Source organism: Schistocerca serialis, chromosome 9, assembly GCF_023864345.2.
Source record: "Schistocerca serialis cubense isolate TAMUIC-IGC-003099 chromosome 9, iqSchSeri2.2, whole genome shotgun sequence".
NCBI classification, from domain to species: domain Eukaryota; kingdom Metazoa; phylum Arthropoda; class Insecta; order Orthoptera; family Acrididae; genus Schistocerca; species Schistocerca serialis.
The window spans coordinates 40,377,644-40,403,701 of NC_064646.1; the positions used below are offsets into that span (position 1 = coordinate 40,377,644).

Consider the following 26,058-nt stretch of genomic DNA (forward strand, 5'->3'; position numbering starts at 1 on the left):
TGCTACGGTCGCAGGTTCAGATCCTGCCTCGGGCACGGATGTGTGTGATGTCCTTCGGTTAGTTACTCTTAAGTAGTTCTAAGTTCTAGGGGACTGATGACCTCAGATGTTAAGTCCCATGGTGCTCAGAGCCATTTGAACCATTTTGAGCAAGCCGTGATGAACGAACCAAATGCCACTAGCATGCGGCGGGCCATTGATCGCGGAATAGGAAGCGTCTGTGGCCTGTGATGGATGCGTAACGCCTAATATACATTTACATAATGTGTCCGTTGCAGGAGATCGAGAACCCGTAAATGTTGATGTAATGGTCCAGCACGTAGTTGGGAAAGTAGACGTCCGCAGTCGAGGGCAATCGTGCACCGCAGATCACTTGCTGGATCGAGTCCTAAGCACCGGACAGCATCAGCTACACGCAAAGCAGCAGCGCTGTCTGGAGGAAGCCCCGCACCTGTAGTCATGGCGCTCGATTTGCGGACGTTAAGGCAGCTAACAGAACCTTCATCGTAGGTGGTAACACATGCCAGTGACTCCCTGACCCCAAGATCGCTACAAAGAACGATGACGAGGTAGTCCGAATATGCAGTGCAGCAGAATACGTGGTCACCGAGAGACACCCCAGACAGGCGTTGACGGAGGCCGCAGAGAAGCGGTTCCATGGTGTAAGCATACAACAACGCAGAGAGCGGGCAGCCTCGACGCACTGATCGATGGATCGAGATGGGAGGAGTAAGACGGCCATTGTAGAGTACACGAGACGTAGCTCCACGAAGGAGACACGACGTCGACGGTAGTATCAAAGTACCCATATTGCAGAGCATCCCATCCAGATAGTCGTGATCGACCAGGTCGAACGCCTGGTTGAAGTCAAGAGCTCCCAAAAGTCCAAGCATACAAGGAGCGTAAGCAACAGCGATTATGTCCCGGTGGCTATAGAGCGTAGGGCGGATGTTATTGGCACCTCGTAAGGAAGTTTGATCGGGGGAAAACACGGACTGAGCCGTCCGTTTAAGCCGCGCAGCCCCAACAGTCGGGTAAAGAGCTTTGTGTCACCCATGGAGGTAAAAATAAGAGGAGTTGTCATGACGTCACAAACTTGAAGCCGACCCAAGAGAAGGTCCGCCATATTAGCTACCCCAAAACATTCGCTTCTGGTGGTTTGATTCCGTGTAGTCGTGAAGTGTTTTGATAAAAAATGCCGGGCTTGAGTCGCTCACGGGTGTACTAATCGTTCTGATTGTAGTCTAAAGTTTAAACAAATCACATTTCATTCGTAAGTGGACTTATTTAAGCGCTATTTTCTTATATATACTTGAAATTCTGATGCACTGTAAACTTTTACAGTATGGTTTTATTTCTGTGATTTAACTTTAGATTTCGATCAATCCAAGGCGAAGAGCTGTCTGGAAGTGAGCATTACACTTGGTTTTCACTGTGTGGTTATTCTGAAGTAACTGAAAAGTCCTGGCAAGAAATATCCTGGAAATGGGGACTAATGTTTTGAAATGCAATAATTTAATATAAAACTAATGTAACTACATGTAGTTAATTAAATCTTCAGTAAAATGTGTGGAACACCTGTTACAGTGGTTAAATTATAAGTAATTAAATGGTTACATATTTGTTAAAGCAAAGTTCCCTATCGAAGTCCAGGCTTAGATCATTACATTAATCACTGTGTTGTCGTATTACCCTGTAAATTTCTGTTCTTTGCCACGCTGAATGTCATTTGGTATGTACAATTTAAAAAGAAAGCAGATGTGTAAATTGCAATGGACCTGATAATCTTAAATTCAGTTCTGTTCCTTCGTAATTTAACGTATTTTTCACTTTGTTGACATGACAGCTGGCTTGTTTATATCATCCCTGCATACATCTATGGGATACCAAAGGAAATAAGGTAAGTTTCTTGCAAACGTGAACATTTAAAATTTGCATTTGACTTGAAAATGCAACGAATACAAATCGGTGCCTCTAAACTATCAATCATTGTTTTTGGAGTTCTGGCTTTATCAATTATCGACACAAACACAATGAAAGTGAATAGAAATGGATTACAAAAGCACGCTTTTCATAGCACATACGTCTCTTCTCGGTTATTCTAAGTGTATAAACAAAAAGGAATTACAGTACTGAGGCAAGAAGCGTAATATTTTTACGTATTACTGTATCGAATACGCGTTTAAGACCAGAAAAACGTTTGAAGTTGCGTTCCTTATGCTGTGTTGTTCACTAAAACCGAGTAACATTTACTATATAAAACAAATATCACGTGCACACGACATAAATAACGAACAAGAAGCAATTGTAAACACTCGTCTGCTAATCTTTTGGGGGATCCAAGATGGCGGCAAGCCCCGCCCACTGGCTTCAAAACAACGTACAGCTCAAGTCTGTAGCGCCATCTCCCCTTATTCTACCTCCATGGTGTCACCGTTGAGTGACGTCAAGGGGCGGTAATCGCATATCCTTGAGGTACCCAGAGGCTTGTCTATCGGAATGAGGAAATCGTCGAGGAAACCGTCTGGAATCGGCACGAAAGGTGACATTACTTCCTGGCAAATTTCCATCCACACTGGTGTCAGGAAAGGACGAACTGTCCGATAAAACTCCAGTGGGAGACGGTCAGCGCCAAGCGACTTGTTCGTAGAACCCACCTACATAGCATCATGGCAAGCCGATCCATCGCCACATCCATGGAACCGAGCCAAAGGAGAGTCTGGAGAACGCCGTGATGTTGTCACGATGGTGACCTTCTTCAGAGTACAGCATAACATAATGTGCATGGAAGGCAAACCCTACATCCCATAGGGTATTCAAAACGGCGCCCATCATCGGTCGTGAGAATATTAATCAAATTCCTCCGATGGTGGCATCGTTCTGCTATGACATGCACTAAACCATCGTGTGCGCACGCCCTGACCATAGCTCCTTCGAGGTGGTGGTGATGGAGGGATATGCGCTGTGCCTTCGCACTATGCACCATCGCCCGGCGCTCTGGCGAGTACGGCATCGTAGCACATTCCCAGAGAATGGTGAACTAGGATTCCTGAGTTCGTCGCCGCCACACCGCAACGTCTCTTTCATAAGCAATCGAGGCCTTGCGGAGGGTAGGCTTTGCACGGAGCACCCACCATGAGAGAGGCCAGACTGACAGGCATCACGGCATAGACGACAAGCTGCCCACGTGGTCGCGACGAGCTGCCGTCAGCCGGCTGAAGTAAGGTTTATCGTGTTCAGTTTCCACGGTCCACAGCCGCGCCACACCCTTTGGCGGCAGAGATTGATGGCGCCGATATATACGTCACAGTCACAGCCATACGCGGGTTCCCGGGTTCGATTCCCGGCGGGGTCAGAGATTTTCTCTGCCTCGTGATGACTGGGTGTTGTGTGATGCCCTTAGGTTAGTTAGGTTTAAGTAGTTCTAACTTTTAGAGGACTGATGACCATAGATGTTAAGTCCCATAGTGCTCAGGGCCATCTGAGCCAACAGCCATACTTCAGCAGCCTGCACCCAAAGGTCGATATCGCGAGAGATGTAAACACGATCGAGGTGGCTGAAAGAATGGCCGGTGAAATGCGTGAACCCCAGACGATCGCCATAAACATGCTCCCAAGAATCCACTTGGCTGAGGTGCTGGAGAATTGTCGCTGGCGCCGTGCACAGAGAGTGACGTGGTAGTTGGTCTTTGGGTGCCTGGGTGTCGCTGGAATCGCCTGCCATGATCAACGCAGCCTGCCGACGAGGCAAGAGAGGAACGTACACGGTGACAACCTGAACCAGATGGCTCACAGACATTGACGATCCTGACGCGCGCGAATGGTGTTGACATTGACGGTGGCTGTGCGATATGTGTGGAAAGCTGCCATCGTCAGGTGGACAGGCAATTCAGAGACGGGGGAAGCACAGGAAACTCTCTGTTAAGTTCCTGTGCAAGGGCACATAACTGTGACGTTGAGGGAACCGGCCCCACCAAGAGGGGTCCATCGTTCAGTACACCTCCAAAATGTCCACCCAGGAGACAGACATCTTACTGAGCCAGTTCAGTGGAGCATTATCAGAGGTTCACCCACATGTAGCGTCAGACACGGGAAGGGAGGCAGCCGCATCAGACGCATGCGGACACGAGATGGGTGTAGGGAAGGACGTCACGTCGTGAGGTGTCAGGGCTTCAGAGGACAGCGCACCATCAGTAGCAGGATCGTCACCCTGTGGACACATCCGATGGAGGCAGTCATCACAAGAGGTACGACTTTGTCTCTTCAAATACAAGTACGTAGATGTGCTTGTGGTACCAGTACGATGTGTACTTGGGTCACCATTCGCCGTTGGCTATAAAGATCTCTCCCAGCTCGTTCCTGGTCGCTGGACAGAAGGTGAAGGCGGTATCTGTTGAACTGCACATTCGCCTGATTTTACGCCGCTCTAGGATAGACTCACAAGGACTGTCTACGCAGAACTTCCAACGACCCAACAGGATTGGAAACATCGCATAGATGCAGCATCTGGAACGAAAGCGAAGGAACCTCTTCAGTCTGTCCAGAAGAGATTGCATTGTGGTGTCACCGCCAGACACCACACTTGCTAGGTGGTAGCTTTAAATCGGCCGCGGTCCATTAGTACATGTCGGACCCGCGTGTCGCCACTGTGTGATCGCAGACCGAGCGCCACCACAAGGCAGGTCTCGAGAGACTGACTAGCACTCTCCCCAGTTGTACGGACGACGTAGCTAGCGATGCACACTGACGAAGCCTCGCTCATTTGCAGAGCTGATAGAATAGCCTTCAGCTAAGTCAATGGCTACTACCTAGCAAGGCGCCATTAGTAACATTGCATGTATCTAAAGAGTCTCACTTGTATCGCCACAATCTCCAGATGTACCAAAAGGATGGATTAAAGTTAAGCCAGAAGCTACGTACTTTTCTTTATAGCATTCATTATGTATCCTGTTTCAGACCTCACGCCATCCTGCTTTAGCTTAGCGCGTGCCTTTCGGCTTCCTCTCATTGTGTCTAGGCTGTCTTGTCTAGACACAACATGCATCAGCGACTGCTCACTTGTGTTACAGTAGTCGGCGGGTATTTTCAACATTTGCTAAGATAAAGATAATTTTAACGAAGTGTTTATGAGCACATTCCTTTCTGATTTCCTTTTTGCCGGACGTTGTGGCCTAGCGGTTATAGGCGCTTCAGTCTGGAACGGCGCGACCGCTGCGGTCGCAGGTTCGAATCCTGCCTCGGGCATGGGTGTGTGTGATGTCCTTAGGTTAGTCAGGTTTAAGTAGTTCTAAGTTCTAGGGGACTGATGACCTCAGATGTTAAGTCACATAGTGCTCAGAGCCATTTGAACCTTTTTGATTTCATTTTTGTTGCTGTTTCTGGTATAATTTTGAAACATAAATGCGAATCGTGGCATTAAACTCATGACGTGACCCTATTATTTATCAGTTTTCATATCTCCTCTAGCTGACAAATCCGCATTGTCCGGGTATTCATTTCGCCCATTTCCTATAAGAAACGATAAAAATGAACTGTATTTGTAGTGTGATAGCAAAAAACTTGATTTCCGTGTATTCGTGTAAACACCTTTGAAATTATGAAACAGTCATTCAAGAAATACGTTGTAACGTTGTTACGTTAATTTGCTACGAAAGCGGTGCTGATAGACAGTAAAAGCGAGTTAAAAGCTGTGAGCTGTCTGGGGAAGTTAACCTTGCATTACTGAGCAACTGTTTCACCAGGCATCCAGTCTAGCTTACCGAATTACCAACCAGACTAACATTAATTATAATCTTTTAATCAAATATGGAGCCAAGATTGGGAGACTGCATACAACACTGCATTCATAAAATAACACACGAAGAACATTGAAACATATGCAAGAGCAAATTAACCACAACCAACCGATTCAATTTTCACCCAAAGAAATTACGTTCGTAGCACAATCCTGTCCGTCATGTAATTACCACACACTAGTATACTAAATTCATACTAACTCTCTGTGAAATCTTCCCGAAAAGAATAGCTGAGGGCTACTTTGATGATTACACCACATGCTTCACGTGGTCAACTTGGTTTACAGAAAGCGTATAACTCCACAGTAATTTTGATAATTAAAATAAATTAGATCGAAAAGCAATTTACAAAAGAAAAACCTTGAATTGGTTACTATCGTCTTACTATTAACCTGATGGGTCAAACAGTTATATAAGCACGTGGTACTGTTCTCGCAAAGTACACCCCACGTGGGTTGAACATAAAGAAAGGTTGCTATATTGAAAAATATTGTCAAGACGAGACGTTATAATCACACAAGCATTCGCATTTAAGATTGATGATCAACACGTGGTTCCACTTTACTCACAAAGTAGTAACAAAGCAACTACTGGAAGATATTCTGAACTTCACACTCGAATTACACTGCGTTGCAATTTACGATAACATTAGATATTTTAGAGCTAAACCTGAAATAAAGGTGGTTAAATTTTCAGTTAGGCTGAACTTAAGAAATCCATTGTCCTGCGGACTTAGCAGAAACGCGCTTAGCCGGAGATCTTACCACGTCAGACGCTCGCCCCGGACAGACTGACCTGTGCTCCTACCGAGCGTGCTTCCTGAGTGTGGCTCACAAATACAAACGGAAGTGGCCAGAGGGGCAGCTTCCTATACCAACATGACAACGGACGGACAGGAACATACTAAGCATAGAAACCTCTCTGCTTTTAGAAAGCGTAGCTACCTGTTCCGACGTTGGTCCTACTGTTCTCTAGCAGACAGGCTTGTCTGCTGCCATCAAGCATGCAACTAGAAATACATTTGCTCATTCATTCTTTCACACAGAAGGGAAGGGGGATGACAGTATCTTATCATATACAGTATACAAAAGAAAGCGGATGTAGGTTCTGTGTGACATGAATTACGTATAAACTGTGTTTTAAAGTGTAGTAGTGTGACAGGTCGTTCTTGTTTATGTGTAAAAGTAATACGTTTCACTGCTCAGTCTCCTCCCAGATAGTCAGAAACGCCACAGTAAAATTCGAAGAGGAATTTATGCCGTAAATGACACAGATTTTAGAAATTAACATGAAAGGAATCCAACAGCGACCTTTGAACGTATACGTACAAATGTATAAGTACAGCTGCTTCGCGTGTCCAGAATGCGATTTTGTAAACGTCTCCAGGGCAACAACATCACTTCTCAGCTCTGCAGACGGCTATCGTTTTCGCCTACAGTGGTTCGCACTTCGCAGCTGTCTAAAGCGCTGCCAGGTGTCAGGGGTTTCCCTAAGTTGACTCCACTGCAGGAGTTTCTTAGCAGTTAAGAATAAAAGTATTACAGATTCATTCATGATGTGGCAGTCTTTCTGACATCACATCTTCTGATCTATGGTTCATACAATGATTATATTTTTATAGGTACCTTCAACGGCATATGTTGATACTGACTGAAAACTGTGTTGGGAATGGAGTTAGTAGCAATAAAGTAATAAATTTAAATGTCAGGCACAATGCGACAGTTTTTCACGCATCTCAGTGTTTATGACCTCATGTCTCCTGAAATATGTATGGTACCATGATATACGTTTGTAGGTGCATTGAAGGGCATCTGTGAATACTGCCTGTGAAATTTATTGCGAATACAGTTAGTAGCATAGAAGCGATTCAGGTAAGTTCAAATGTCATTTATGATGAGGTAGTTTTTCACGAATCTGATTTCTTATGACGTCGTATCTCCTGATACGTAGGTGGTCCTTGTCCCGACAGCGATTGTTGCCTGACAGTGAGGAATAAGTGTATCGAGTTTGGTTGAAACCGGTCAGATGGTTTTGGCAGGAGATGTGGAGCATGCATGCTCGAGCATACATTGATCCATTTTTATAATGTGTATGGACTCCCTGTTTTACAAGTCCACTCAATTTACGGCACGTACCTTTCTTTCAAATCTGTAGCAGAAAGAGGAGCAAAACTGTTACCGTAGTTAACTGACGAAAATCCTCATATGGCACGTCCTTTGCTTACACTTGCTCTCTCGGTCCAACCACATGCACCGAGCGAGGTGGCGCAGTGTTTAGCACACTGGACTCGCATTCTGGAGGACGACGGTTCAATCCCGCGTCCGACCTTCCTGATTTAGGTTTTCCGTGATTTCCCTAAGTCGCTCCAGGCAAATGCTGGGATGGTTCCTTTGAAAGGACACGGCCGACTTCCTTCCCCGTCCTTCCCTAACCCCACGAGACCGATGACCTCGCTGTCTGGTCTCTTCCCCCAAACAACCCAAACAACCCACACGCACCCGTGGCCACGGCGGTCCAGCAGGCACAGCGCTACGCTTCTGTCCTGGAGATCTCGTGTTCAACCCGGGTAGGAGCGGGTATGTTTCCTCGTTCCAGTCAGTCCAGGACGGTCCCATGTGGACTCAGATAGAGCGCCGGGCATCTTTCCCGGGGGGATGAGAGGCGGCGTGGGCGGTGGACTCGTCGCCCTCCCCTCCCAGTGGCGCCGCACTCTGCCTGCAGCCAGGCGACAAGTCCGGTCACGGCTTGAGCGCCACAGATATTTTTTTTTTTCCCTAGTACTCCGCTTCTATAAGCAGACCCTCTTAGTTGCGTCAAGCTGCAGCGTCCCATCACTCTAACGCGCCTCGGCACGAGTTTCACACAGTTTCGCTTTCAGAACTGATCAGTCCTCAGTTCTAAATGTTGTGATTACATCTAAACTACCGATTGGGTATTAAAAACTGGAATGCCACTTAATGCGTCTCTTTTGGAACTACATCACTGGGAGCAGAAATTACTGTAGATCCAGTCGGAAAAGCGAAGTTCATATCCGATACGCCTGTTATTAACATCGCTATGAAAAGAAAAAATGGTTCAAATGGCTCTGAGCACTATGGGACTTAACATCTGAGGTCATCAGTCCCTTAGACATACAACTACTTAAACCTAACTAACTTAAGGACAGCACACACATCCATGCCCGAGGCAGGATTCGAACCTGCGATCGTAGCGGTCGCGCGGTTCCAGACTGAAGTGCCTAGAGCCGCTCTGCCACAGCGGCTGGCATGAAAAGAAACAATACCTCATTTATTCAGAATTTTCCCACAATTTATTTACGATGAAATAGAATTCTGGTTTTGTAAACGCATAATGAAATAGTTCAAGTGAACGTCCTATTTGAATCGCCTTATATTTAAGACAACTGTTCAGAGATTCACTGACTGTGTACCGTAAGTGAAAGACAAACGGGTGTTAGAATATCGAGCAAAGTTACTAACGGTATAGTGTGCCAGAACAACCTTCACCTCGCTTCTGGCAGCTTTCAGCGACTGCGAAGGCTGCGCGGAGTGGCCGTGCGGTTTGAGGCGTCATGTCCCAGATTGCGCAGCCCCTCCCGCCGGAAGTTCGAGTCCTCCCTCGGGCAAGGGTGTGTGTGTTGTTCTTAGCATAAGTTAGTTTAAGTAGTGTGTAAGTCTAGGGACCCATGACTCAGCAGTTTGGTCCTATAGGAACTCACACACATTTTGACTGCGTAAGAATACTTGTAATTGTGCTGAAAAGCTGCAAGAAGCGCGTGCCGCCCATCTTCAGCCTTTGCTGACGCCAGCGACACGTGTAGCCCCTTATGGCCGGTGTGGATTGCACCCAAAATAGTGGAGCTCCATCCCAAATGGGTTATAATAGTCGTTTAAGACAATACTAAGTATTAATAGTGACCGACCGAGAGAGGCGGAGCAGTGGTTAGCACACTGGACTCACATTGGGGAGGACGACGGTTCAATCCCGCGTCCGGCCATCCTGATTTAGATTTTCCGTGATCTCCCTAAATCGCTCCCGGCAAATACCGGGACGGTTCCTACGAAAGGGCACGGCCGTCTTCTTTCCCCGTCCTTCCCTAATCCGATGAGACCAATGACCTTGCTGTTTGGTCTCCTCCCACAAACAACCCAACCCGCCCCCCCCCCCCCCCTAGGGACCGTAAGTAATCGAAATCAACGGAAATCATAATATTGGTACCGCCCTTTAACGTTTAAACAGAAGTAGCTATGACTTACTGATATCCACAAATACCCTCGGAACTTTTTATTCGCAAAGCACTTTCATATTTGTTATCTGTATCTTTGGTTCGCAGTGTAAGGTAGGAATGAATGATCTTTGAGTCTGTACAGTCTGGGTGGACGTAGAACCACTGGCTCGACCCCCACCAACATCGCTGCCCTATCGCAGCGAGAACAACTGCATCTTTGCCAGATCAGTTCTCTGTAGTACGCGAGCTATGCTACACGCATTGTGTATACGCTGCGAGACTGAAAGTATTCGTAGTAAGTGACGGGACTGCGAGTGATTATTTATCGTCGTGATTGCCACGCACCCTCCCCCCCCCCCCCCCCACTACCTACAATTCTATGGACTGTTTATCTCCATGGGCCAGCTGGTGTGGCCGAGAGGTTCTAGGCCCTTCAGTCTGGAACCGCGCGACCGCTACGGTCGCAGCTTCGAATCCTGCCTCGGCCATGGATGTGTGTGATGTCCTTAGGTTTGTTGGGTTTAAGTAGTTCTAAGTTCTAGGGGACTGATGACCTCAGATGTTAAGTCCCATAGTGCTCAGAGCCATTTGAACCATATTTTTATCTCCATGGTTCGTGTTTCTGTGACATCAAGTGGTGAAACAGTATACTCCTGACTAACCTCTGCGTCGTTTCTGCTAGAATTTGTAAGTAGCTTCATTATCGTTTAAAATCTGTAATCTTAACACGCGTTGATTATATATTCTTGCACCGAAATGAAACTCCAAACAGGTTCAAATGGCTCTGAGCACTATGGGACTTAACATCTGTGGTCATCAGTCCCCTAGAACTTAGAACTAATTAAAGCTAACTAACCTAAGGACATCACACACACCCATACCCGAGGCAGGATTCTAACCTGCGACCGTAGCGGTCCAAACAGGTAACTGGTTGGATGCAAAAACAGAAATGTAATACAATCCGTTAAACGCGAACATTTTATGTTAAAGTTCACCATGGCTGTTCTGGAGATGTAATGAACCAACAAGTTTACTGTTACCAGTCTCTGTTTATTTATATCCACAACGCGTTTCGCAGGTGGATTATACTCCTTAGTATGACACATCTATTCTACCTCATGTCGGAGGTTTACACCTTCGAAACGCGTTGTGGATATAAATAAACAGTGACTGTTCACAGTAAACTTGTTTCATTCGGTTACGTAATCTGCAGATCCTCCTGAAGAGCAGGCTGTAAGACCTCGAAACGCGCCGTAAAAGAAAATAAAACGTTTCCGACACGGATAGTGGTTTGGTTTGATCTTTTACAGTACTCGTTACTGGATATATCCACGTCCGCACAGAATTGTTAATAGGAAGACTCGGCTAACGGCCGCTCTCCCACCGAGACATGAACAGGGAAGACGACCGGCCAGTGGCACAGCAAATACCCTCCGCCGCGCGCCGTGGTTTGAGACAGATGTTTTACGAGTGCAAAGTGGCGAGCCCAGGAATGGAACCGGGGACCTGGGAGTGCGCCCCGCGCCGGGTGCCAGCGAGTCTGCGGAACAAAGGGCCCGCCGACAATGCGAGGCTGTTGACAGAGCGTCGGCGCTTTTGATGCGGCGCGCGCTACACGTGTCGGGGTAAGGGGGGCACTAAACGCCGACCCACCGGCCCGTGCGCTGCCGTGGAGTGGAGCGGGCAGCGACGCGCCGAGGCAACGCACTTTAGCCCCGCGGCTACAGGTAGCTGCCTAGCTAGCCATAACAGCGGCGGACAAGTGAATCCCTCCGCTCTCCACTTTAGCCGTCTGCTCTGCTATACATGTTCCCAAATCCTACTCAAAATTGATGTCACTGCTACGGAGCTGTAATTCAGAAGATTGCTCCTATTTCCTTTCTTGTGCATTTTCGTCACCTGCGCAACTTTCCACTGTGGGGATGTTCCTATTCCATCAAAGAATCGATGCCTACTACTCAAATGAGTGGTACTCAAATCATCTATAGAGTATCTACATCTATGGAGTGAGCGCAGTCTACTGTGCATGTTCTCAACATCAGACCGTGCTGCTGCGCGGGATAGCCGCGCGGTTTGGGGCGTCTTGTCACGGTCCACGCGGCTGCCCCCGTCGGAGGTTCGAGCCTCCCTCGGTATGGAGATGTGTGTGTCGTTCTCAGCGTAAGTTAGTTTAAGTAGTGTGTAAGCTTAGGGACCGATGACCTCAGCAGTTTGGTCCCATAAGACCTTGCCACAAATTTCCAATTTCATTCAAACCGTGCTAATCATGTGATTTTGGAATGATAGCCGGCCGAAGTGGCCGTGCGGTTAAAGGCGCTGCAGTCTGGAACCGCAAGACCGCTACGGTCGCAGGTTCGAATCCTGCCTCGGGCATGGATGTTTGTGATGTCCTTAGGTTAGTTAGGTTTAACTAGTTCTAAGTTCTAGGGGACTAATGACCTCGGCAGTTGAGTCCCATAGTGCTCAGAGCCATTTGAACCTTTTTTTTTTTTTTTGGAATGATATTTGCTTGTCTGCAATTTGCGGTAATAGCGAAACTTGAACATTACATGTATTCACTCTGTTTTACGTACGTCTCGGAACGTTTGACCTTTAGTAACAGCTATAGTGCAGTATTGTAGCTGCTACTGATGTAAAAGAAAAATGTGTGAAAGGAGGACAAGTTAATTTACATAGGTATGTACAACAAATGTATAATTGTAAATTTCATATTGATGTGAGGCACTTTGTATGTTGAAAAGCATTGTTAAGATAATTTCTGCGATTTTACGTCCGTGTGGTTACGAGACAAATCCTAGATACATTTGCAAGAGCGTTTGAGTAAGTTGCAAGTCAGTGTAAACATACCGGTGCAATGTTCGTATACAGATAAAATTTATACATGACAGTCTGGTTACCTTCCTCCAATTTAAGCATGTTCTGAATCTCTTGTGTGTATCGAAGTATTTCTGCATCACACGGTTTTCTGTACAGTGTCTTTGTAACGTAATTAATTAGAACAGATTCGATAATATAATCAGTGCAGTAGAAAACGCAAAAAAGTGTTGTTGACTGTCACTTCTTTTATTACTCCAAAATTTGAGCATTTATCTTGTACCTTTTACTTTTTTTGTGCCAGTAGTGTATGGCTTTACTTTCGTGATGAGATGGCTAAGAAATGTTGTAGATATTTTACTTGTCTATGAAAAGCAGAAAAGTAAATGAAGAAAAACTAAAAACCACAATGGACAAGCACGTGGACCAAATCATTTGCTGTGTTTACTGTAATAGTTTAGTAGTTCCAAACGTGGTTTCTCTGTTTTTTTCTCGTGAGATTTCGGCGCAGTCTACAGTGTCATGGTGACATAATTAGTTAGAGCAGGGATTCGACAGTATGAATAAGTGCAACAGAAAACGTGAAAAAATATTGTTGGGTGCCACTTCTTAGCCCGTTACCGGAAGAACGTAAATAAAATGGAATTTGAGCTACGATACTGTGGCGAAAAGGCGGAGTACCATTGCTCTTCAAGTCTGTAAGTTCCTGCTATCAAATACTTGCGATGTCAGTAAAACGAGTTTACGAATTTCCACTGTACCGTTGCAGGCAATTTGTTTGGAGTAGCAAAGTAATAACATCCAAAATACGCCAAGGGCTATACGAGCTAAAATGCGCCGTCCCAAAATCACGTGATGAGAACCGATGTTGAGAACAGAATTCTTGATCTGTGCATCCGAATGCTCACTCCATAGGTACTTTTACTCCATGAAATTGTCCTGCGATACCACTCATATTAATACTTCAGACTACCCATATTTACACATACCTACACTTTTTCTTAAATTTTTTACGCAGATGATCTGATAGGTTTTACGCAAGGACTGAGAATATGTGTCGCAAATTCGGAAAATATGTAAAATCGAAGTTTCACTGTTTTCGTCGAAAGACGACACTTTCTAGCACCATATGTTTTACTTTTGTTTTCCGACATGTTATATTCTCAAAGCATCTCGTGACTTCGAAACACAAAATAACAATTTCTCGTAGCTACATAGTGAATGAAATTAAGTTACTGACAAACGTCAACCTCTTTGTTCCCTCGGCCCACACATGTAGACTTTCCATCATTATTTATCCCGTAAAAAACCCGTTTCTTGAAGTTCCTCGTACCTGGATAATTGCATATTGGCTACAGTAATTTCATTTAGTCTTCGATAGTGGGATGCACAAATAATTGTTATTTCTACGCTCTACAGAATGCATAAAATATTAACTGATGAACAGTTACAAGCTTCTTTTAATCACGTCAATGCGGGATAATCTGATTGGGAGAAAGTCGAATTCTCGTTTTTGACTGAAGATTGTTCTGCTGACCTTGATGAAACTGACTGGTAAACAATGAGAACCTTCAGATGTGCCAATAGCTAGGAGAAGAGGACGCCCTTCTACAGTGAATTCTTCGGACAGTGAAGGTGTAGATGATGTATAAAATGTGAGCAGAAAGATAAGAAGAGCTGTATTGCAACCAATATCGAAGTTGGGTTTTACAATTTTCGCCAACTTCCAAAAAATGTTGAGGCAAGCAGTGTCTCAAACCGTAGGAAACTTGGCTGCAGATTCAAGATAATAGACATGTGCATCAAATGTGGACTAAATTTATGTATTATGAAAAGTATTTATTTTGAAGCTTCTCGCAAAAAGTACCGCAAAGATTTATTTACTGGCAACAGAAAATTATTAATTGCCTGAAGTTACTTTATGACTATAATTTTCTGTCATTTATGAAGATGATTGAAAACCATCAACAAAAACCAATATTGGAAATCGTATATTTGCAAAATATTAACAATTAATACATGCACTTTACTCTTTCATATATATATGTTCTGTTGACCTTGATGAAACTGACTGGTAAACAATGAGAAGCTTCAGATGTACCAATAGCTAGGAGAACAGGACGCCTTCTACAGCGAATTATTCGGACAGTGAAGGTGTATGTGACGCATAAAATGTGAGTAGAAAGCCAAGAAGAGCTATATATATTGGTAATTCAGCAGTAGGTGTACTAATGAATAAAAAGAAAATAGGAGCCCAAATAAGCTACTACGCCCAGCATTGCGAACGTATTGTTGTAGCCAAGGTAGACACGAAGCTGACGCCTACCACAGTAGCACAAGTTAATATGCCAACTAGCTCCGCAGATGAAGAAGAGAATGAATAAATGTATAATGCGATAAAACAAATTATTCGGATAGTTAAGGGAGACGAAAATTTAATAGTCATATGGGACTGGAATGCGATAATAGGGAAAGGAAGACAAGGAAAAGTAGTGGGTGAATATGGAAAGGGGTAAGAAATGAAAGAGGAAGCCGCCTGGTAGAATTTTGCACAGAGCATAACTTAGTCATAGCTAACACTTGGTTTAGGAATCATGAAAGAAGGTTGTATACGTGGAAGAGGCCTGGAGACACTGGAAGATTTCAGATAGATTATATAATGATAAGACAGAGATTTAGGAACCAGGTTTCAAATTGTAAGACATTTCCAGGGGCAGATGTGGACTCTGACCACAATCTATTGGTTATGAACTGTAGATTAAAACTGAAGAAACTGCAAAAAGGTGGGAATTTTAGGAGATGGGACCTGGATAAACTGACAGAACCAGGGGTTGTAGAGAGTTTCAGAGAGAGCATAAAGGAAAGATTGACAGGAATGGGGGAAGGAAATACAGTAGAAGAAGAACGGGTAGCTTTGAGAGATGAAATAGTGAAAGTAGCAGAGGATCAAGTAGGTAAAAAGACGAGGGCTAATAGAAATCCTTGTGTAACAGAAGAGATATTGAATTTAATTGATGAAAGGAGTAAATATAAAAATCCAGTAAATGAAGCGGGTAAAAAGGAATACAAACGTCACAAAAATGAGATCGACAGGAAGTGCAAAATGGCTAAGCAGGGATGGCTAGACGACAAATGTAAGGATGTAGAGGCACATATCACCAGGGGTAAGATAGATATTGCCTACAAGAAAGTAAAAGAGACCTTTGGAGAAAAGAAAACCACCTGCATGAATATCAAGAGCTCAGATGGAAAACCAATCCTAAGAACAGAAGGGAAAGCAGAAAGGTGGAAGGAGTATATAGAGGGTCTATGCAAGGGCGATGTACTTGAGGGAAATGTGATGGAAATTGACTGGACGTAGATGAAGATGAAATGGGAGATATGATACCGCGTGAAAAAATTCACAGAGCACTGAAAGACCCAAGTCAAAACAAGGCGCCTGGAGTAGACAACATTGCATTAGAACTTTTGATAGCCTTGGGAGAGCCAGTCATGACAGAACTCTACCATCTGGTTAGCAAGTTGTATGAGACAGGTGAAATACCCTCAGACTCTAAGAAAAACGTGATAATTCCAATCCCAAAGAAAGCAGGTGTTGACAGATGTGAAAATTACCGAACTATCCGTTTAATAAGTCATGGCGGCAAAGTACTAACACGTATTCCTTACAGACGACTGGAAAAACTGGTAGAAGGCGACCTTGGGGTAGATCAGCTTTAATTCCATAGAAATATTGGAACACGAGACGCAGTACTGATTCTACGACTTACCTTAGAAGATAGATTAAGAAAAGGCAAACCTATGTTTCTAGCATTTGTAGAATTAGAGAAAGCTTTTGACAATGTTGACTGGAATACTCTCTTTCAAATTGTAAAGGAGGCAGGGGTAAAGTACAGGAAGCGAAATGCTATTTACAGTTTGTACAGAAACCAGGTGGCAATTATAAGAGTCGAGGGGTATGAAAGGGAAGCAGTGGTTGGGAAGGGAGTGAGACAGGGTTGTAGCCTATCCCCGATGTTATTCAATCTGTATATTGAGCAAGCAACAAAGGAAAGAAAAGAAAAGTTCAGAGTAGGAATTAAAATCCATGGAGAAGAAATAAAAACTGAGGTTCACCGATGACATTGTAGTTCTGTCAGAGACAGCGAAGGACTTGTTAAGAGCAGTTGAACGGAATGGACAGTGTCTTGAAAGGAGGATATAAGATGAAGATCAACAAAAGCAAAACTAGGATAATGGAATGTAGTCGAATTAAGTCGGGTGATGCTGAGGGAATTACATTAGGAAATGAGACACTTAAAGTACTAAAGGAGTTTTGCTATTTGGGGAGCAAAATAACTGATGATGGTCGAAGTAGAGAGAATATAAGAAGTAGACTGGCCTTGGCAAGGAAAGCGTTTCTGAAGAAGAGAAATTTGTTAACATCGAGTGTAGATTCAAGTGTCAGGAAGTCGTTTCTGAAAGTATTTAGATGGAGTGTAGACACGTATGGAAGTGAAACGTGGACGATAAATAGTTTAGACAAGAAGAGAATAGAAGCTTTCGAAATGTGGTGCTACAGAAGAATGCTGAAGATTAGATGGGTAGATCACATAACTAATGAGGAGGTATTGAATAGAATTGAGGAGAAGAGGAGCTTGTGGCACAACTTGACTAGAAGAAGGGATCGGTTGGTAGGACATGTTCTGAGACATCGAGGGATCACCAATTTAGTATTGGAGGGCAGCGTGGAGGGTAAAAACCATAGAGGGAGACCAAGAGATGAATACACTAAGCAGATTCAGAAGGATGTAGGCTGCAGTAGGTACTGGGAGATGAAGAAGCTTGCACAGGATAGTGTAGCATGGAGAGCTGCATCAAACCAGTCTCAGGACTGAAGACAACAACAACAACAACAACAACGTAAAGAAATATGAATGGTTTAGTTGGACCACTTTTTTCGCTTTGTGATAGATGGTGCTGTAATAGTCACAAACATATGGCTCACAATTTTGGACGAACACTTGGTAACAGATAGGTCTTTTTTTTTTAAGTTAAAATACAGAACATAGGTACGTTTGAACATTTTATTTCTGTTGTTCCAGTGTGATACATGTACCTTTGTGAACCTATCATTTCTGAGAACGCATGATGTTACAGCGTGGTTACCTGTAAATACCACATTAATGCAATAAATGGTCAAAATGATGTCCGTCAGCCTCAATGCATTTGACAATACGTGTAACGACATTCCTCTCAACAGCGAGTAATTCGCCTTACGTAATGTTCGCACATGCATTGACAGTGCGCTGACGCATGTTGTCAGGCGTTTCGGTGGATCACGATGGCAAACATCCCTCAACTTTCCCCACAGAAAAAAATTCGGGGACGTCAGATTCGGTGAACGTGCGGGCCATGGTATGGTGCTTCGACGATCAATCCACCTGTCATGAAATATGCTCTTCAATACCGCTTCAACCGCACACGAGCTATGTGCCGGACATCCATCATGTTGGAAATATATCGCCATTCTGTCATGCTGTGAAACATCATGTAGTAACATCGGTAGAACATTACGTAGGAAATCAGCATACATTAAACCATTTAGATTGCCATCGATAAAATGGGCGCCAATTATCCTTCCTCCCATAATGCCGCACCATACATAAACCCGCCAAGATCGCTGATGTTCCACTTGTCGCAGCCATCGTGCATTTTCCGTTGCCCAATAGTGCATATTATGCCGGTTTACGTTACCGCTGTTGGTGAATGGCGCTTCCTTGCTAAATAGAACGCGTGCAAAAAATCTGTCATCGTCCCGTAATTTCTCTTGTGCCCAGTGGCAGAACTGTAGACGACGTTCAAAGTCGTCGCCATGGAATCCCTGATGCATAGAAATATGGTACTGGTGCAATCGATGTTGATGCAGCATTCTCAACACCGACGTTTTTGAGATTCCCGATTCTCGCGCAATTTGTCTGCTACTGACGTGCGGATTAGCCGCGACAGCAGCTAAAACACCTACTTGGGCATCATTATTTATTGCAGGTTGTGAATGACGTTTCACATGTGGCTGAACACTTCCTATTTCCGTAAATAACGTTACTATCCGGCGAACGGTCCGGACGCTTGGGTGATGTCCAGGATACCGAGCAGCATACATAGCACACGCCCTTTGGGCGTTTTGATCACAATAACCATACATCAACACGATATCGACCTTTTCTGCAATTGGTAAACGGTCCATTTTAACACGGGTAATGTATCACGAAGCAAATACCGTCCGCACTGGCGGAATGTTACGTGGTACCACGTACTTATACGTTTGTGACTATTACTGCGCCATCTGTCACAAAGCGAAAAAAGTGCTCCAACTAAAACATTCATATTCCTTTACGTACTACACAAATATGTAATAAAAAATGGGGGTTGCTATTTAAAAAAGTGCAGCTGACATCCGTTTGACCTATAGCAGCGCCATGTAGCGGGCCAACCATAGCGCCATCTGGTTTCCCCCTTCAAGCTAGACAAGTTTCGTTGTTTGTAGTTTTTTCGTTCGACGCTTATTTCGTGAGACATTTGGCCCGGTCACGATCAATGGACCACACTGTATAATGTTGTATCACGACCACTTGACAAAATTTGTTTTGTTACGTTCGCTGCAAAGCAAGAGGGCAGAGGAAGTGGCACAGCATTTAGCAGATACATTTTTGACATTTGGTGCTCCATGTATTTTACACTCTGACAACGGCAGAGAATTTGTTAATTCTGTCATAAACGAGCTGACTGTATTTTGGCCTGAGTGTAAACTGGTTCACGGAAAACCGAGGCACAGCCAAAGCCAAGGTTCTGTTGTGCGCGCCAACGAAGATGTTGAAGAAATACTGGCTTCATGGATGCAAGACAGCATTACCACCAACTGGTCAAACGGTCTGCGCTTTGTACAATTTATGAATCGGCATATCATTCTGGTATCAAGCAAACACCTTACAAAGCTACGTTTGGCACAGAACCACGGGTAGGGCTTATGACTTCGAGTTTGCCTCTAGATGTTATTAAGGAGATAGAACATGAAGACGATCTTAAAGAGGCTTTAAATAAAATTAATGTGGTAGACGCAGTAAATGAGACATCCGATGAACTGGAACTATGACACGACTGAGGAGAAAGCGGTTATGCCTAGTAGCAATGGACAGATTACAGCCGCAGCCAGACAAGATGATGCAGGAGCTTTGCCCAGTACAAGTATACAGTCTCCAACAACACAGCAGCCAGTCAAAAGGATCCAGAAGCCGTAGCTAGTACGAGTGCAGAGCCTCAAATAACTCCTGCTTGGTACTAAGGTCCAGAAGCTGAAGCTATTGCGAAAACACAAATATGAACAGCTAGACAAAACGCTCATGAAAACCTAAAAGGTATTTCGGGGCTCTTATCGTAGCAACATATTTTATCTCATATATTAGTTGCCTGGTAAATACAATTTTAGAAATGAAATGACCATTTCCAAGAATTCTGATGTGGTCCTACAAAGAGACTGATAGTTTGCTGCTCTCATGTTGATTTAGATGAGTCACCAACAAGAATGTTTTTGTAATAAATAATTTTTTAACTATTTATAATAAGTTATGATACAGTAAACTAGATACACTCCTGGAAATGGAAAAAAGAACACATTGACACCGGTGTGTCAGACCCACCATACTTGCTCCGGACACTGCGAGAGGGCTGTACAAGCAATGATCACACGCACGGCACAGCGGACACACCAGGAACCGCGGTGTTGGCCGTCGAATGGCGCTAGCTGCGCAGCATTTGTGCACCGCCGCCGTCAGTGTCAGCCAGTTTGCCGTGGCATACGGAGCTCCATCGCAGTCTTTAACACTGGTAGCATGCCGCTACAGCGTGGACGTGAACCGTATGTGCAGTTGACGCACTTTGAGCGAGGGCGTATAGTGGGCATGCGGGAGGCCGGGTGGACGTACCGCCGAATTGCTCAACACGTGGGGCGTGAGGTCTCCACAGTACATCGATGTTGTCGCCAGTAGTCGGCGGAAGGTGCACGTGCCCGTCGATCTGGGACCGGACCGCAGCGACGCACGGATGCACGCCAAGACTGTAGGATCCTACGCAGTGCCGTAGGGGACCGCACCGCCACTTCCCAGCAAATTAGGGACACTGTTGTTCCTGGGGTATCGGCGAGGACCATTCGCAACCGTCTCCATGAAGCTGGGCTACGATCCCGCACACCGTTAGGCCGTCTTCCGCTCACGCCCCAACATCGTGCAGCCCGCCTCCAGTGGTGTCGCGACAGGCGTGAATGGAGGGACGAATGGAGACGTGTCGTCTTCAGCGATGAGAGTCGCTTCTGCCTTGGTGCCAATGATGGTCGTATGCGTGTTTGGCGCCGTGCAGGTGAGCGCCACAATCAGGACTGCATACGACCGAGGCACACAGGGCCAACACCCGGCATCATGGTGTGGGGAGCGATCTCCTACACTGGCCGTACACCACTGGTGATCGTCGAGGGGACACTGAATAGTGCACGATACATCCAAACCGTCATCGAACCCATCGTTCTACCATTCCTAGACCGGCAAGGGAACTTGCTGTTCCAACAGGACAATGCACGTCCGCATGTATCCCGTGCCACCCAACGTGCTCTAGAAGGTGTAAGTCAACTACCCTGGCCAGCAAGATCTCCGGATCTGTCCCCCATTGAGCATGTTTGGGACTGGATGAAGCGTCGTCTCACGCGGTCTGCACGTCCAGCACGAACGCTGGTCCAACTGAGGCGCCAGGTGGAAATGGCATGGCAAGCCGTTCCACAGGACTACATCCAGCATCTCTACGATCGTCTCCATGGGAGAATAGCAGCCTGCATTGCTGCGAAAGGTGGATATACACTGTACTAGTGCCGACATTGTGCATGCTCTGTTGCCTGTGTCTATGTGCCTGTGGTTCTGTCAGTGTGATCATGTGATGTATCTGACCCCAGGAATGTGTCAATAAAGTTTCCCCTTCCTGGGACAATGAATTCACGGTGTTCTTATTTCAATTTCCAGGAGTGTATATACGAAGACAGTAACTTGTTCTCGAAAGAACAGTTACTGTTGATGACCGTGCAGCTTTTCCCTGGAATAAATGATGACTAACTGACAACCTAAGCTGCCGACAGCTGTTGTTGATATACCTCGATGTGGACAGCTGAAAATGTGTGCCCCGACCGGGACTCGAACCCGGGATCTCCTGCTTACATGGCAGACGCTCTATCCGCCTGAGCCACCGAGGACACAGATGAATAGCGCGACTGCAGGGACTTATCCCTTGCACGCTTTCCGTGAGAGGTATATCAACAACACCTGTCGGCAGCTTAGGTTGTCAGTTAATCATCATTTATAATTATTTATTTTATTCACATTCAGCGTAACCTCCCAAGAAATGAATTCCGTAACCTACCAATAATACAATGTGACTAATATCTCAATAAAATTGTGGCTCACTTATAACCTTTCAATAATTGAGTATGAATTGAAACTGGTAAATTTTGGACGTCAGCAGCGCTGCGTCATGGCCCTGAGTGATCATTCTAAATAAAAATGAAAATTCTTACCTCAATTAAGTCGCCGGATAACGCGTATATATCCGCTCCCATAAGAAATTTTTCTGGCACGGCTCAGTGCAATGCTGGCCGATAGATTTGTCATGTATAAAAAGAATAACTGTTTTTTTTCCAATAATCGGGATGACCGTAGATTGCAGAAATTAGTAAATTCTTTAAATTGAGATGAATAATTGTCAAAAGTTAATTTTTATAAGAAATATTATTATTAAGATATTTCTTTTTAAAAACATTTACATGGGACTTGATATAACAGCGAGGCTGCTTTTACCTTACACTACAACGCTCAGGCACCGCCATCGCTCCATACGACCGGCCCAGCCAACTCCATACACCACACACGACTGATCCCTACTACTTACTCCTACTGCCACACAGTTCCTACTGCATACAACACTGCTCTCTGGTCTGAGATTCTCTTACAGCTTACATATCGCAGGCAGCGCGCGAGCAATCCACCGAAATTACATCTGCTCGAGTGCGCTAGCAACAAATTCTTACAAGTTGAACCAACCATTCACTGGGAATGGTTGTGCTCGGCTACCTGGAGACCATTTGGAGCCATTTGTGGACTTCGTGTTCCCTAAGAAGATTGCTGCTTTGATAGATGAAAGTGCGCCATGTCTATGGGCCACAGTTATTCGCGATTGGTTTGAAGAAGATTGTGGATAATTCGAGCGGTTGATCTGGACGCCCGTCAAACATTTGTGGGACATAACCGACAAGTTAGTTCGTGCCCAAAATCCTGCGCCGCCAACACATTCGCAATTATGGACGGGCATACAGGCAGATTGCCTCAATATTTCTGTAGGAGACTTTCAAAGGCTTGTTGAGTCTACGCTACGTCGAGTTGTTGCGCTACGCCGGGCAAAAGGAGGCCCGACACGGTATATGGGAGGTGTCCTGTGGCTTCAGCCACCACAGTGTATTGTAAACACTAACGGTCCTATAACCCTTGCGGTATAAGCGAAATTACGCACGTCGATTTTGTTACTATTTTGTATCGAACACTTAACTGGACCGTAAAAGGTCGACTGTGGGAATACGAAGTCATTACCTTATATAAAAAGCGACACGGCTGCTGCGTGACGTCAGTAGGTGCCAGGTGTGTGAGCGAGGCGGCCTGCCCCGTGCGTGGCTTATCTGCGCGAGCATCGCGCCTAATTACGGCGGCCGATGATGACGGCTCCATCGCGACGGCGCAGCGTGTGGGCGGTCGGTGGCGGGCGTCGGCCTAAAAGGGCGGCGGGCGGCGGGACGCGTCCCCATAAAGGGAGGAGGGAAAGGGCGAAAAAGGAAGAGGCGAGCGCCGGGCAAGGCAGGGCGGCGGCGGTTTATTGGAGGCAGTAAAGCAGGCGGCATTCCTCCGGTAAAAGCCTCGACCCGCGCCGCGGCGGGGGCGGCAGCACGCGTCACCACCTGAGAGAGAGAGAGAGAGAGAGAGAGAGAGAGAGAGAGAGAGAGACAGCTGCCACCGCGACACGGCGGCTACCGGGGCGAGCTGGTGGCGAGCTGTGGGTGGGTGGGGGTGCGGGTGCGGGGGTCACGCCGGCTGACCGAGAGATCCGTCCGTGCCTCCGCTTCTGCCACCTTGCTACAGATGGTACTGCGCGGCAGCTGTCTAGCCAATAAAGACACCGCGTGTACACAGCTGGAACGTCGTCTGAGGTAGGTAATGCGAGGAACCCCTCACGGCTCCAGTTACACAAGTTTACATCTACCTACGTATGTTCTCCACACACCGACTTACCGTGTCTGCTCAAGGGTACTTCGTGTACCACTATCAGTTTTTGTTGTGTACATAGTTCCGCGTAGTCAGCGCGTACACAACATTCACAATAGAGCACAACAGCGCAGGCGCAGCGCTCGTCCGTCTCCGCACTAAGAGATGGCGCTGTCTTAGAGACGCACCAAATTCTGCTTCCGCCGATCAGCGTATTAATACGTAACGCAGCCAATGAGATTGCTGCTAACGTAGAACCTTTTCTCCTCGCGGATCACACTCGCGCAGTGATACCTGAACGCGCGAGGTATTATAACGAGTGTACAGACCTCCGATTAGTCAGTCTGTATTAGTCTGCTTTATTCTGCATTTGCCTGTACCAGTGTATAGTCAAGTTTCAGTATGCGCCTAATAAGATTACCATATTCCTGTACATAGCCATGAAGATAAATGAATAGACACTTTGTCAAGTATCAGAGATATGTGAGAATAAGATTAATCTACCAAGACCAAAGGAACTTCAGATTGTCAGTTGTAAACAGCATCCAGAATCACATTAAGTAATTTCTATGCGTTTCATTATTTTAATAAACGTGTGTGAAAATTAATAAACTTCTGTTTAAAGTTGGTCACCGTCAATCTGCTACTCTAACCGTGCAAGAGGCATTTCTATCATCTGACCTAAAGGCAGAAGATAAACACGCTACGATAAGACCACGAGACATATTGCTGACACTCGCCTACTTCGCTAGAGCGACAAGTCAAATAATCTGATGGTGTGTGTACCGAAGGTCTTACTGTACGCACACCACAGTTTTGACTAGCTGTGAACGCTGGAAAATAGAGAACCAGGTGGAGAAGTGGGAACATTTCCGACATATCCTTCTGCCTGAGTTCAATAAACGGATGACAGCAGCGGAGGTAGCCAGAAACATGAAGCCGTATATGGGGATAATGCCACTGGACAGAGCACAGCAAGAAAATAGTTTTCTACTTTTAATGGCGATAGGCTGTGGCTCTGAGCACTATGGGACTTAACATCTGAGATCAACAGTCCCCTAGAACTTAGAACTACTTAAACCTAACTAACCTAAGGACATCACACACATCCATGCCCGAGGCAGGATTCGAACCTGCGACCGTAGCGGTCGCGCGGTTCCAGACTGAAGCGCCTAGAACCGCTCGGCCACACCGGCCGGCTAAGAACGATAGTTTTGATATTACGGCTCTCGAAGTTACCCTCTGCCAGGCGCTTAAATGTGATTTGCGGAGTATCCATGTACATGTACATGTAGAAGTTCACGAAGACCTTTGGGAATTGATGAACATCGTTCAAATGCATTAATCGACGGTGATCCACGTCAGTAATGTACTAGAGAACTGGCAATTTTTTTAATGAATTGCGATCATTCTACCACTTGCGACATTTGCATGCAATATGTGTATGAATACCGCATGCTCTGAGTCAATATCACAAAAATCTGCGGATAGCCAAATATTCACCTCTACTTGATCGTCAACAATTAGCTCGTCAACAACAACGACTATTCCTATAATGAATCGTTGCTGGTGACCAGAAATGGTGCGTTTATGCTGACATAAGGAAAAGAAAAAATGGCTGAGCCCAAACAAAACTTTCCGTACGGAGATCTGCGAGCATCCACACAAGACAGCATTAGGCATCCAGTGGAACAGCGACGGTGGGGTGTCTACGAACTGCTTCTACATCTACATCTACATTTATACTCCGGAAGCCACCCAAAGGAGTGTGGCGGAGGGCATTTTACGTGCCACTGTCATTACCTCCCTTTCCTGTTCCCAGAGGTGTAACCATTATTGCTGACATCTCTTGTCAACGGCTGAGGCGTCTTGCAGGCGCAATCCAAGAACACAGAGGAAG

At 45.5% G+C, this 26,058-nt stretch overlaps 1 non-coding gene across 1 annotated transcript; it reads right to left on the reverse strand.

Moving 5' to 3' along the window:
• Positions 1-22,031: 22,031 nt before the first annotated feature.
• Trnat-ugu (transfer RNA threonine (anticodon UGU)) lies at positions 22,032-22,105 on the reverse strand. Its single transcript has one exon. It is a non-coding gene; the product is annotated as a tRNA-Thr (tRNA).
• Positions 22,106-26,058: the final 3,953 nt, after the last annotated feature.